This window comes from Gigantopelta aegis, chromosome 4, assembly GCF_016097555.1.
Source record: "Gigantopelta aegis isolate Gae_Host chromosome 4, Gae_host_genome, whole genome shotgun sequence".
Taxonomy (NCBI): Eukaryota; Metazoa; Mollusca; class Gastropoda; order Neomphalida; family Peltospiridae; genus Gigantopelta; species Gigantopelta aegis.
In genome coordinates this window covers 39026074-39040010 of record NC_054702.1, presented here as the reverse complement: position 1 = coordinate 39040010, position 13937 = coordinate 39026074, and the positions used below count along the sequence as shown (strand labels likewise).

Below are 13937 nucleotides of genomic sequence, written 5' to 3'. Positions count from 1 at the left end.
ACAGTGAAACCTGTCTAAACCGGACTCCGAAACTATCGAAATCCTGTCAAAACTGGCCACTTTTCAGGGTCGTGAATATTCTTATACTTAAACCATGTATGAAAAACCTGATAAAACCAGAACCTGTCAATTTCGGAAACCGGATTGATTTTTTGCTCAGAAATGTAAAATCCTTAATTAATTAACCTGAACAAACTGGCGTAGTGTAAACGAATGAAGAGTCAATTTGAATGAAAACACGACTTCCAGAAAACAATGCGGAATGGAATTTCTGCTGTCTAGTATCCAGCGTTATGTCACAGGTCACTGATTTCTACAGACAGACATCAGATCAATTAAAGGCATACTGTCACAGACCATGACCTGTTTCATGGCCTAACAAAGTATTACTTAAAAATATATATATTTGATTTGTCCCTAAACGTACTTTATTCAACCATCTACGTAACCACCATACTCCACTTATTAATGGTATTTTGTAAAAAATAATTGAATTATAGCAATGGTCCATAATTAAAAAAACTAACATTGCTGAGAGGGTTGACATGGATTTTACTCCATCATGATGTAGTTAAAGTGATGCAATAGTTAGATTTGGTCTGTAATAATTAATGTAATTTTTATTTATTATTCATTAAAAGAGAAATAAGGTCCTTAAATCTGTGACATTATGCCTTGTTTTTTTTAAATTGTACTGTCTGGTGCAGTGCAAATTCGTTTCAGCTTCAGACAAATCGAAGATAATCGTCCATTAGGTTTTCCACCTTTGACCTTTGGACACAATTTGAGAGTAAATTAGTACAAACAACTAAAATTGGAGTAAAATATACACACGTAACTTTAATTTGTATTTTATACACTAAATACAAACAATTAAAAAACATCTGTTCTGCAATGGAAACGAGATGATCTACCTACGCACACTGAATTTTGCTAAGAAAGATAGAAAATGTCACAGCCACCACATGCTACAGGTAGACATGTCAGATCATTGTTTATTTATGTTTTAAGGTCAGTTCATAAACAAGAAAGATACGTAATAAAATTGGGATATATAGCAACATTATTATTAGTCCCTGTCGCTTCGACAGTCAAAATTATTTGGCAATTATCCGACATGTTCAGTCACAGTTACGAATTTGATGTCAAGGGAAATAACTCTGTATCTAAAACACGACCCTCTAAACACCAGATCCTGTCTAAACCGGACAAATATTACATATAAGTCCTCAACATGATCCGGTTTAGACAGGTTTCACTGTACATGAAATCAATGAAGATTGGAAAAAAATCTGACTTTCCATTAAAATGTAAATACATGGTGGTATGTAAAATGAAACTTAGTCATTTATTAATGTACAACCAATTATACAATATGCACTGTATATATAGTTTAAACAAGTTCTAGAATTTTTATAAAATCCACAAGCCAATGGATCAGTGATTAAAAACATTTACTAGCCACGATTAAAAATTCAATAGCATTACTTTTAAGTAATACAATTTTACTAAATAATAGTAATAATCAGCTATGTAACGTAAACAGGGAGATAGAGCTTAAAAACACTAACATTGGGGGGTTGGGGTGGGCGCAGGATATTCATATTTGCAAAATAGACTTAATTGCAACATTTGACTCAAACAAATTCACTAGCCATCGTACATGGCAATAATAATTTACTAGCCCAAATTGAATATCACTAACCATGGGAGTGGGGCTACCATAATTAGAAGCCCTGTGCAACATTTGACTCAAACAAATTCACTAGCCATTAGGCATGGCAATAGTAGTTATTTACTAGCCCAACATTAAATAACACTAGCCATGGGAGTGGGGCTAGTACCATAATCTAGAAGCCCTGTGCAACATTTGACTCAAACAAATTCACTAGCTGTCGGGCATGGCAATAGTAGTTATTTACTAGCCCAACACTGAATATCACTAGCCATGGGAGTGGGGCTACCATAATCAAGAAGTTTTGTTGATACATTTGGTACAAGTATGTGAATTTTAACTTCTTCTTCTCATCTCAACAATCATCGAGTCCTTCCTTATTTTGAAGATTTTCTAGTACACATGGACGCACACATTATTCCAAGTGTTGTTTGGGGGTACATGTGGCAGCAACTAATAGGCTTTCCAATGAACAGGTGTGGGACCATATAAACTATCGTTCTGCTCATTAAAGATCGGCAATTTGTGTGAAGAGCTTCTACATTGTATCGTTTTTTTGTTTGTTATGTAGAATATTTAAGCATTTAATTAAATCAAAGTGTTCTTTTTTAGGTGATTCCATTTATAATTCATTTTATATGTTTGGTGCTAAATACAGACCATGCATGTGTCATGTTTCCTTTAATTAATATATCCAGTTATTTGTATACAGTTTGCTAAGGAGTGAAAAAAAGAGAGCGTTACAGGGAATGCACTGGAATTTGTTTTTAGATAAGTACACTGTATATATACACAGGGTTTCCGCCAGCTGTAGGGTAAAATGGGTATGGCGACATACCCAGATTTGGTTTGCATGTTTTATTTTTTAAAGTTGACCATTTGACAAAATTAATTACTCTTATCATTAGTCTATGATTTTCTTAATCCTAACCCTAAATGTAACCAATTTTCTCTTTAGGGGAGGCCCTTCATAACCCCTACACACATTGTAAATATTCAATTTCATAGCGCCATATACTACAACATTTCTTTCTGGCAGAAACACTGATTCAGTAGTATAGATCCGCTTTAAAAAATTTAAGCTTTTTTTATTTATTATTTAAATATTAACTACATTCACCTCTATGGGTCCAAATAAAATGTTATGTATGTACGCATTTCACCTACATGTATATATATTAATAAAGAAAAATTCAAAAAAAATTCATGTACATAAAAAAACAAATTACAGTCAGAATTCTCACCCAGGTTGGGTCAGGTGCCCAGAAACACAGTTTCATTGTTTTTTTTATTATGCTTAATATATGACATGGTTGTACCCATCTTCATAAATCAAGGCTAATATTCGTTCCTCGTATTCAGCCTTGATACATGTCGTCGACAAATCGTGCCACAAAATGCTTAAATTTCATTGGGTGCGATGAGATCTGATTGCAACGAATCGCAACGCTCCTTATAGATTCCCTTGTTATTGTAAACAAAGATTGCAGCGTCAGCGTCCGGCGGTTAATTTTTGATATTGCTTTCAAGATTGTCACATGTTACCGATGCTGTGATTGGTCAATGATGTCATCGTGTAAGGGACATAATCTATGTTACAAATTTTCTTCCAATAGAGGGCGCTAGTAGTGGATATCAGTAATCTTGACTACATGTATCAAGGCTGAATATGTGGAATGAATATTAGCCTTGATTTATGAAGATGGGTTGTACCCAGCTGAATACAAAATTGACATTAAATACGTGCATTAAGAAATCGATGTTCCTAGCAATATGCCAACTGGACAAAATATGTTTGTGTTCCTATGGGATTGACCAACATTTTACGCTTTTTATCGTTACTTGTAGTAATAGTAGTGGTATATTGTTTGAATTCGTCAGACCATTATTTAAAAGAAAAGAAAAAGGTAATGATTTGGTTGGCATGTATTTTGTTTTAAAATTGTTTTAGAATTATTTACATTACAGGGGTTTATCCAGGGGTTCTGTGGGTCCGAACATTGGCCCCTTCCCAAAAGAAAGTGGCACTGAACATTCCCAATTTCTGTACTGAAAATTCCCAATATATATATATATAATTATGTTTGTTCTAATAAATGAATTTAGCAGTGGTTTAAAGTTTGTTTTGTTTAACGATACCACTAGAGCACATTGATTTATTAATCATCGGCTATTAGATGTCTAACATTTGGTAATTTTGACATATATACAAATGTAGTCTTAGACAAAAAACCGGCTACATTTTTTTCTATTATTAAGTAAAAAGGGATCTTTTATATGCACCATCCCACAGACAGGATACCCCCTGAATACCAAGGCCTTTGATACATGTATAGCAGTCGTAGTGCACTGGCTGGAACAAGAAATGGTTCAATAGGTCCACCGACAGGGATTGATCCTAGACTGGCCATGCATCAAGTGAGCACTTTGCCAATGGGATACGTCCCTTCCCATCAACAGTGGTATACTGCGTCATTCAGTGGCCTGAAAACTTACATTTGTATCCGCAGTAATGATTTACTTTCACTAATGTTTTTAATCCTATCAGACATATGGGACCCTGCCAAAATATCCTAGATAAATCCTTGCATTATTTCTTATACCTAGCAGTGTGTGCACTCGCCTGATGTGCAGTCCGTCTTGGGTCGATCCTCGTTGGTGGACCCATTGGGCTATTTCTCGTTCCAGCCAGTGCACCACGACTAACATATATCAACGGTTGTGGTACATACTGTTCTGTCTGTGGGATGGTGCATATAAAAGATTCCTTGCTACTAATGGAAAATGCAGCAGGTTTCCTCTCTAAGACTATAGGTCAAAATTTCCAAATGTTTGACATCCAATAGTGGTGTTGTTTAAAAAAAAAAAAAAAGCATTCCTTTCCTTCAAGTGGTTGATTTATACAGTTTTATTTCTCAAATTTGACTTGTCACCCATGGTTTTGAAATTGGGAATTTTCAGTTTGACTTCAAAAATATCTCATTAAGTTAAGTTAGAATTTAAAAGAGTAGTATTATACATTCACAAATTAAGATATCTATTTTGCATTATATCTTTATAAAATAATAAAAATGGGAATTATTTAAATTCAGATCGGGAATTTTTTTTTACTACAAAATTGGGAATAGAAAACGACAAATCCATTAGGGAATGGTGCCGATTATTGGAGTCTAGAAACATAGCTGATAAAACCTTGTTATATGACTTGTTCTGATTGTGATGCCTTCTTCCTGCACACAGGCCTCGGTGGCGTAGTGGTTAGGCCATCGGTCTACAGGCTAGTAGGTACTGGGTTCGGAAGAAGAAGAAGTGTTTTATTTAACGACGCACTCAACACATTTTATTTATGGTTATATGGCGTCAGACATATGGTTAAGGACCACACAGATTTTTTTTAGAGGAAACCCGCTGTCGCCACATAGGCTACTCTTTTATGACAGGCAGCAAGGGATCTTTTATTTGCGCTTCCCACAGGCAGGATAGCACAAACCATGTACCCAGTACCTACCAGCCTGTAGACCGATAGCCTGCCACGACGCCACCGAGGCCGGTATACTGGGTTCGGATCCCAGTCGAGGCATGGGATTTTTAATCTAGATACCGACTCCAAACCCTGAGTGAGTGCTCCGCATGCAAGGCTCAATGGGTAGGTGTAAACCACTTGCACCGACCAGTGATCCATAACTGGTTCAACAAAGGCCATGGTTTGTGCTATCCTGCCTGTGGGAAGCGCAAATAAAAGATCCCTTGCTGCTAATCGGAAAGAGTAGCCCATGTAGTGGCGACAGCGGGTTTTCCTTTCAAAATCTGTGTGGTCCTTAACCATATGTCTGACGCCATATAACTGTAAATAAAATGTGTTGAGTGTGTTGTTAAATAAAACATTTCTTTCTTTTTCTTTCTTCCTGCGCATAAACACATGCACTCACACACGCACACACACACACACACACACACACACACACACACAAAGATATATATACTTCAGGTTTTCACAAATCCACTAGCTCTCGGTCCTGTCTGGTAAAAGTTTGGTCTGGGCTAGTAATAGTATAAATTATCATCTGTATTACTATATTTTACATATAGCCAAATCGTTTGTGAGAGCTTTATTGTGGCTCAAACATTTATCAAAATCTAATACACATTTACACGCATGCATGCACACACACATACACACCTTTACAAAGAGATACGCACGCATGCACACAGGCACACATAGATACACAAACAGTTGTACATAAATACACACACACAGAGAGACAGACACACATAGATACCCACACAGACACATTAATAAACATACACACACACACACACACACATAGATACCCACACAGACACAGACATACATAGATACCCACACAGACATATTGATGAACATACACACACACAGGCACACATAGATACACACACAGACAGACATACGTAGATACACACACAGACACAAACACAGACGGACAGATAGACATAGACATACAGACACATGCGCGCGCACACACACACACACAGAGACAGACACACACACAAACAGACACACACACACGTACGCACACACACATGCACATACTCTATATATACTTGAATGTATTAACATTTATAGTCAACAGTTTAATAGTAAAATATGGATTATGTTTTGTCCATGCAGCATGTACATATTTCTTGTATCTGCGTAACCTTTTGCTGTCAGCAACATATGGTGTGGAATTACACTTGAACGCTAGTTTTAAATGTCACAGGTAGTACGTTTAGTCTGGATGAAACGCTTTTAGTCAGCGTTATTAAATTATATTGATTTAGCGCAGGACGTGCATAATTTGTTGATGGGTTGGACCCCTTAGATAGGTCAGCTCTTTGTTATCCTCCAAATACATGAGAGAGAGAGAGAGAGAGAGAGAGAGAGAGAGAGAGAGAGAGAGAGAGAGAGAGAGAGAGAGAGAGACAGACAGAGAGAGAGACAGAGAGAGAGACAGAGAGAGAGAGAGAGAGAGAGAGAGAGAGAGAGAGACAGAGAGAGAGAGAGAGAGAGAATTGTTCTAGTTACAAGATATAGAGGAGGGTGGGAAGAGGTGGGGGTGGGAGAGAGTTTTCCAGCTACAAGATATAGAGAAAGGAATGAGAGGGGAGAGACAGATAAAGATAAACACAGTAAAAGATTAGGGTTTTGTGCAGTGTAATATATGTCTGTACAGTATATGGTCCAGTATTAGGGGTTTTATGCAGTATAATGTATGTCTGTTTCAGCAGGTTGATATAATTGCTACAGTTTTAAATGTCAAAGATTTCCGCGATAAATGTTTTATTTATCGCTGTTATACTAACAGACAGTTCTGAGCCTACGTGAATTTGTTTTTTTGTTTGTCAGATTTACCACTCGGGTTAAGTGCAAGAGTTAAATTCTTCTTTTATTCTTCTTCCCCCCCCCCCCCCCCCCCCCCCCCCCCCCGTCTTTTCTTTAAGTACATGTATGTAGTAGTATTTTAATTTACAAGTATTCTGGCACAGGTTTGTGTTATCAAGGGGGACCTTTACTAATAGGGACCATTCAACAATTACTTAGGTCATTAAAATTTAAATGTAAGATTTTGATCTATTTTGTTTTTAAATGGGGGCAGGGGTGACATTGTTTTTTTTAAAATAATATATATATTTCCAGGACATTGGACATTTTTAAGTTAGCCAATACAAAGGGAATGCGGTGTAGTGGATCACTATTCTTTGAAGGCCTATAAGTAATTATATTCTCCCTAGAAATTTGGCAAGGCATGGTAGACAAAACACTTTGAGGGCAATTTTGACCATTTTCAAGGCACTTTGTTTGCATTAAAGACAAAAACAATAATTGAAATAAAAATAAATGTAATTAATGTTCTTACTTTAATAAATGAATGGGAAAATATATAACAGATATTTTTAGTAATTAATAATACAATTTTTTTTAGTGTTTTATCAAGGCCATTTTAGAATTAATTATTGAAAAAGGCTTTTTTAAATCTCAGTGCAGCATGGCACTGATTAAGGCAAGATGGTGCTAGACTAGTGAGGCATGGTGCTGCACCATGCTAAAACAAGCTACGGAAAACACTAAATTATGCTTGAAAATGGAGTTTGGTTTGTTAAAAATTTAATGTGATGATTTTTTTCGTTCATGGAAGTATGATAACCACAGAACAGCTTTACAGACTGAATGAGTGGTGTGGTGAGCTGGCCTACCACTGAACTACAGTGTCACTGTACATTAAAACAAAAATTGTTTTGTTTAACGACACCACTAGAGCACATTGATTAATTCATTAATCTTTGGCTACTGGATGTCAAACATTTGGTAATTCTGACACGTAGTCAACAGAGAAACCCACTAAATTTTTTTCCTAATACAGCAAGGGATCCCACAGATAGGAAAACACATACCATGACCTTCGACCAGTTGTGGTGCACTGGTTGGAACGAGAAAAAACCCAATCAATTGAATGGATCTACCAAGGTTGTTCGATCCTGCGACGCAAGCACCTCAAGTGACCGCTTAACTGACTGAGTTAAAATATCGTCCACCATGTACATAAAGTCAAAGTTACCAAATGTTTGACATCCAATATAGCCGATGATTAATAAATCAATGTGCTCTTGTGGTGTCCGTAAACAAAAAAACGTCTAACACTGTAGGTGAGAGCTGGTACGAGGAGGCGATTCCGAACCTACCAACCTTATGTCCATTGGCTTAACCACGACACCACTAAGGCCGGTGTGTGTTTCTCATTCATTCATTCATTTCAACTTATTTTCGTGCTTATATCCAATTACGGTTCAAGCACGCTATCCTGTGCACACACCTCAGCTACCTTGGCTGTCTGTCCAGGACAGTGGGTTAGTTGGTTAGTGGTTAGTGAGAGAGAAGAGGGTGTAGTGGCCTTACACCAACCCATTGAGTCGTTAAGAACTTGCTCTGGGTGGGAGCCGGTACTGGGCTGTGAACCCTGTACCTACCAGCCTGTAGTCCGATGGCTTAACCATGACACCACTGAGGTTGGTGTGTGTATCTATTAGTTGCTTGTTTAAATACTTATTTTGGGGGTTTATATCCTATTAAAAGGTTCAAGCATGCTGTCTTGGGCACACACCTCAACTGTCTGTCCAGGACAGTGGGTTAGTGGTTACTGAGAGAGAATTCTGTCCTTACACATGCTCACTGAGTTCTGGGTTCAAATCCTGTACCTACCAGCCTTATATGTAACTTTGGTTGTTTAACCACTACTCAGAGGCGAGATGTAGCCCAGTGGTAAAGTGTTCTCTTGATGCACGGTTGGTCTGGAATCGATCCCCGTCGGTGGACTCATTGGGCTATTTCTCGCTCCAGCCAGTGCATCACAACTGGTATATCAAAGGCTGTGGAATGTGTTATCCTATCTGTGGGATGGTGCACACAAAAGATCCCTTGCTGCTAATTGAAAAGAATAGCCCATGAAGTGGTGACAGCGGGTTTCCTATCTCAATATCTGTGTGGTCCTTAACCATATGTTCGACACCATATAACCAACCGTAAATAAAATGTGTTGAGTGTGTCGTTAAATAAAACATTTCCTTCCTTAACCACTATACTTCACTGAGACCGGAGTTACTGTTCTTAATTTCATTTCATTTTAACTTATTTTCATGCTTATATCCAATTACGGTTCAAGCATACTGTCTTGGACACACACACCTCAGCTATCTGTTCAGGATAGTGGGTTAGTGGTTTAGTGGTTAGTTTGTTAGTGGTTAGTGAGAAAGAAGTCAAGTGTATAGTGACCTTACACCTACCCACTGAGTCGTTAAACCCACTCTGGGTGGGAGCCGGTAACGGGATGCGAACCCAGTTCCTACAAGCCAAAGTCTAATGGCTTAACCGCTATACCACATAGCGAGGCTGGTGTGTGTTTCTAAAATCTGTTCTTAATTTATAGCTATGTGGCGTTACTGTACACAAGGTACCGGTAGCTGTTTGCAAGTCTATGAGAAATACACTTGGTGATCTGTTCAATTTAACTCAATGCATCATGCTTTTTCTATTTCTTACAGACTTACAGGGGCCTGCCAAACTTGGCTACCTAATGCTGTGCATGAATCAGTCTTCTGCATCATACATGTACACACTACAAGAATTCTTTTGGTACCACTATGTAGAGCTCTGGTTGTTCAAGGCCTGCCTCCAAGAAGCTACCATTTCTACAGTTTGAAACTTAACTGTAAGTATCACATGGAACTATATAAAGAAAGAAAGAAATGTTTTATTTAACGACGCACTCAACACATTTTATTTACGGTTATATGGCGTCAGACATATGGTTAAGGACCACACAGATTCTAAGAGGAAACCCGCTGTCACCACTACATGGGCTACTCTTCCGATTAGCAGCAAGGGATCTTTTATTTGCGCTTCCCACAGGCAGGATAGCACAAACCATGGCCTTTGTTAAACCAGTTATGGATCACTGGTCGGTGCAAGTGGTTTACACCTACCCATTGAGCCTTGCGGAGCACTCACTCAGGGTTTGGAGTCGGTATCTGGATTAAAAATCCCATGTATCAACTGGGATTCGAACCCAGTACCTACCAGCCTGTAGACCGATGGCCTGCCACGACGCCACCAAGACCGGTGGAACTATATAAAGGCACATGTATGTCTAGGCAAAACTAGTTGTTGTTTTCATTTCACTTTGGGGCGGGACTTTGCCCAGTGGTAAAGCGTTCGCTTGTGGCATGGTCGGTCTGGGATCGATCCCCGTCGGTGGATCCATTGGGCTATTTCTCGCTCCAGCCAGTGCACCACGACTGGTGTATCAAAGGCCTGTGGTATGTGCTACGTGTCTGTGGGATGGTGCATATAAAAGATCCCTTGCTGCTAATTGAAAAGAGTAGCCCATGAAGTGGCAACAGTGGTTTTCCTCTCTCTGTCTGTGTGGTCCTTAACCATACATGTATGTCTGACGCCATATAAGTGTAAATAAAATGTGTTGAGTGTGTCATTAAATAAAACATTTTGTTTTTCTTTTCATTTCTCTTTATGGAATTTTTTTGTTAATGTGGACAAAAGTTGGGTTTTTATATCTGACACAGTCGTAGGGAGGTGCCAAAAAGTGGGTGGGTGGGGGGGGGGGGACACACACACACACACACATATATATATAAATATATAAAAACTATTGTTTCCTACACCAGTGTCTGTTAATGGAATGTTTTGTTAACATACATTGCAGACAAAATACATACATTGTATGTGTGTTTATTGCTGTTATTTACTGTTAATTACTGGAATGTTTTGTGCACTGTAGACAAAATAGGTGTTTTTGCTACTATTTATGGAATGCTTTGACAAAAGCTATGTTTTTATTTCTATTTATGAAATGTTTTGTGAACATGTAAGCACAAAACTATTTGATGTTTTTATTCCAATTTTATAGACTATTATGTTGAGTCAAATAAACAGGTATGTTGTACCTGTAGGCATAACAGGAATTCTTTATGTAATACTAATTTATGTATAAACACATTATGTGACATATGTAGCCAGTGTTTTAGTCTTACCAGGAATTTTTATGTACATGTATATACATGTAATTAATTCATAACGGTAAAGGTACGTGTGACATTTGTGTGGTACTTTTAACAGGGCTTATGATCTCACTAAGTTAGGAGCAACAGCTTTTGATGTCCGTATATTGTTAGTACAGGGAGGTAATTTTAAGGCAGTGTAAAGTGACGAATAACAACAACCGAGGAGTTGCGGATATCCAGATAAAAAAATTTAAAGTTATTTTAATCTAATTATAAGGTAACTTCACTGCATAGTTTTGAGCTGAATTGTTTTGAGGTAAGCAATATTTGTACTTACAGGTAATTTGACTGTCATTTTTTTTGCTCAGTTTTTATTGCCCAACACTTTTGTGCAATATAATAGTGGCAGGATTTAGCTCAGTCGGTTGAGTGCTCGCTTGAGGCGCTTGCATTGCAGGATCGAACCACCTTGGTGGATCCATCCAACTGATTTTTTTTTCTCTCATTCCAACCAATGCTCCACAACTGGGCAAAGGCTGTGGTAGATGTTTTTTCCTGTCTGTTTGAAAGTGCATATAAAAGATCCCGTGCTAGTAATGAAAAAATGTAGCAAGTTTCCTATGATGGCTACGAGTCAGAATTAACAAATGTTTGACATCCAATAGCCGATAATTAATATATCAATGTGCTCTAGGAAACAAAACAAATTTTTAATTTAACGTTTTGTGCAATATAAAATGCTATATGCGGCATACCAAGAATGCTTTTATTTCAGTAGGCATTTCAAGTCATGCAATCCTGCACTCTGCAACTCTGCTTTAGTATCTTTAAGTTAATGAGGGAAGGAAGAAAATATTTTATTTAACGATGCACTCAACACATTTTATATACGGTTATATGGGGTGAGACATATGAATAAGGCCCATACAGATATTGAGAGACGAAACCCGCTGTCACCACTTCATGGGCTACTCTTTTCGATTAGCAGCAAGGGATCTTACACTGTATTTATATGCACCATCCCACAGACAAGATAGTACATACCATGGCCTCTGTTACACCGGTTGTGGAGCACTGACTGGAACGGGATTAAGTTAATGTCAATAACTATTAATTTGGTGTGCCTTAAAAATGATAAAGCTATATTGTTTAATTATTTATTTGTACTATTATTCTGAATTAATTTCTAGCCTAATTGGTAAAGTGCTCTCTTGATGTGTGGTCTGTCTGGGATCGATCCCCATCAGTGGGCCCATTTGGGCTATTTTTTATTGCAGCAAGTGTACCACAACTGGTATATATCAAAGACTGTGATATGTGCTATATCCCATTGTTCGAGATTAACGGTATCCTGATATCCCGGGGATACCAGAATTTAATTTTCGATACCAGACTTCAAGAACCCAGTATCCCACCGGGATACCATATAATACTAAATTCTCAGGTGGGATACCAGATTTTGAAATGTTAGTATCCAACTGAGATACTGGCCAAAAACTTTAATCTCGAACACTATAATCCTGTCTGTGGGATGGTGCATATAAAATATCCTTTACTACTAATGTAAATTTGGCAGGTTTTCTCTATAAGTAAGACTACCAAAAGAAACAAAATGTTTGACATCCAAAACCAATGACATAAGGCTGGTAGGTACTGGGTTCGGTTTTAACGACTCACTGCGTAGGTGTAAGACCACTACACCGACTTTTCTCTCACTCACAACTGACCACTAACCCTCTGCCCTGGACATACATTGTATATAGCCCCAGGGTTTCTGCCAGAAAGACATTTTTGGGTATGGCGCTATGGAATTTAATATTTCCAATTTGTTTGCTGAATGCAACTGCAGTTGACATGGGGTATATATGCAGGGGACCTCACCAAGAAAGAAAATCAGTTAGGTTTAGGGTTAGGGTTAAGAAAATCATACATTAATGATAAGTCAATAATTTTGTCAAAAGGTCAATTAAAAAAACCCCACAATAAATTTGCAAAAAAATGTGGGTATGGCGCCCTACCCGTTTTAACCTCTGGCAGAAACCCTGAGCCCAGATAGCTGAGGTGTGTGCCCAGGACAGCGTGCTTGAACCTTAATTGGATATAAGCACGGAAATAAGTTGAAATGAATGAATGAATGAGAAACACAAAAAATGCAATGGTGCTGATTACATTTTCCAAGCAACTGTTTTTGTTTACATTTCAATTCAACATACATCCAATTGGTTTGAGCCAGCTCTGTAATAATTAGTGGAAATATCTATTACAAAACACCCCAGAAAATAAAATAAAATAAAGGCAGACACTAACATAGAAGAGAAATCAATAAGAAATAACACGACAATAATTTTCAGTCTGCTATCCTGTTAGGTGTTCTCAGACCGAAAAGACCTGTGTGTGTTTGAATATGTCGTAAATATTGATTGTGCCACTATGCATGACTGATCGCAATATATTTTCTTTTGTTTGTTGTCTCTGGCTTTCTGAGATCCACAGGGTTTTAAGTACATGTCCTGTACTGTTTTCCTGATGTTGAGGACATTGATGCATGCTACGATATGCTGTGTGTACAATAACATTGCCAACACTGCACGGCAGACACTAGCTGTCACAGTAATTGCGCGGGGACAAGTTAAAACTGAAACGTGATCGATTCTTGCACCGTTGGACTTGGTGATGTCTAACAAGTTATATTTATAGGATATGGACTCTTTGGTTTAAATATAGATCTTTC

At 37.9% G+C, this 13937-nt stretch overlaps 2 protein-coding genes across 5 annotated transcripts in view; one reads left to right on the top strand and one right to left on the bottom strand.

Moving 5' to 3' along the window:
* LOC121370526 (probable beta-D-xylosidase 2) overlaps positions 1 to 13937 on the bottom strand; it is a 165648-nt gene that overhangs the window by 85834 nt on the left and 65877 nt on the right. The window lies entirely within an intron of this gene.
* LOC121370527 (fibroblast growth factor receptor substrate 2-like) overlaps positions 1 to 13937 on the top strand; it is a 36508-nt gene that overhangs the window by 2090 nt on the left and 20481 nt on the right. Inside the window, exon 2 of the mRNA XM_041495816.1 lies at positions 9731 to 9897. The gene's annotated coding sequence lies outside the window, so the exon portion shown is untranslated. The remainder of the gene's footprint in view (positions 1 to 9730; positions 9898 to 13937) is intronic.